Genomic DNA, 1,589 nt, shown 5'->3' on the forward strand with positions numbered 1-1,589 from the left:
TTCTACGTGCATTGCCTAAAGGTGACTGGTTAGTTGTTTATACTAGAAAAATTAGAAGCATCTGTTAATAATGGTTTGTTGTGAAAACAGAATACCGAGATAATGCTTTCCAACATATTTGATAATACAAGGTAACCCAACTGCTTACCTCTGTGCCTTTATGGCTCCTAGTCTACAGAAAGCAATAACTATACGTTTACAAAACAAAGGTTTAGAGCTAAGAGTGATATTCTTGTGAAATGAAAATTTGAGACATAGTCTGCCAGCATTGTTGTTCAGCTACCAGTGGGCCAGCATCGCTCAAAGGAATACATATTTCAAAAGTGCAAGAAGACCTTCTGAAGGAGCCAAGAACTACTGGAAACATTAATAATAGTACCTGTTGCTTCCCACTGTAAAAAAAACAGTCAAAGTGATTGACACCCCCCCCCCCCAATTAATATAACAGAAACACTCACAAAATCAATCAATAATTTCCTACTCTGAAAGCATTTCCTTATAGGAGAAAGTGTAAAATGTGTGAAATTGCACAAGTGTCTATTCAGAAGAGAATTCTTGCTCCTGTAACCATGATCTGGGCTGGCACAACATTTGAAAGGGCCTTGGGCAAAGGACCCTCCTGTGGGCTCTGATAGGTTCATTTAGGATTAGAGGGCAACAGTGCTCTAAGCAGTACCGGGGGCAGACTGGGTCCAGCTGCCATTTTAATTTCCCACAATGCCTCAGAGTAAAGCTACATTGGAGGCATTGTGAAGGATTCAGATGGTGGCTAGACATAAGTCAGCCATGGTCCTGGCCCAGATCCAGGGCCCTGGTAGCTGCCTAAGGATGCATGTGCAGACACAAGCTGTGACCACCATTGGTGATGGCTTCCCACATTTTAAAAAGCATAAAAATTAACATAATTACAAACAAAACACTGACCAGCATAATTCAGAATGAGAAACATCAAAACAAGAAAGAAATCTATAGGAGATGGTGACTTACAAACATGCCAAAAGCACACTGAAATATCAGTGGGCTGGTTCCAGATATAGTCATGCTTATAGAGTATGCCCATTGAAATAAAAGGGACTTCAGTCATGACTAACTTGCCCCACTGATTTCAGTGGGTCTACTCTAAGCATGACTAAGTCTGGATCCAACTCAAAAGCTACATAATACCAACTGCAGGCTTTTCCAGTGCCCTGAAACATCTCCCCCACATCTGAAGACTTCTATGGAACCCAAACCTCACTCTTTTTAGTAGGTCCTAATAAAGGCTTTACATTACTATTGCTTTGTTATTTTTCTAATGGAACAGCACAGCAACCTCCAATTTCTGTGCTACCCTGGGCTGGACTTGGACCCCAAGAGGGGCAGATTTGGCCCCCAGGGCCTGAGGTTCCCCATGCCTGATGAATAAATTTTGGGTTTTGCATATTAATGTCACAGATTGTCCTTCTTGCATTACATGGCTATTTAGTGCCACTGTTTGCATTTCCTCCCTCTATACATATCTCTTGCCAACTGGATAACACTGCTTGCTCTGGATTAGGTGGTCTCTAATCCTTGAATGTTTATGCCACAATACATGTTAATCTTTAAGG

This window comes from Heloderma suspectum, chromosome 7, assembly GCF_057233095.1.
Source record: "Heloderma suspectum isolate Gila_16-S chromosome 7, 16-S_ref, whole genome shotgun sequence".
Classification (NCBI taxonomy): domain Eukaryota; kingdom Metazoa; phylum Chordata; class Lepidosauria; order Squamata; family Helodermatidae; genus Heloderma; species Heloderma suspectum.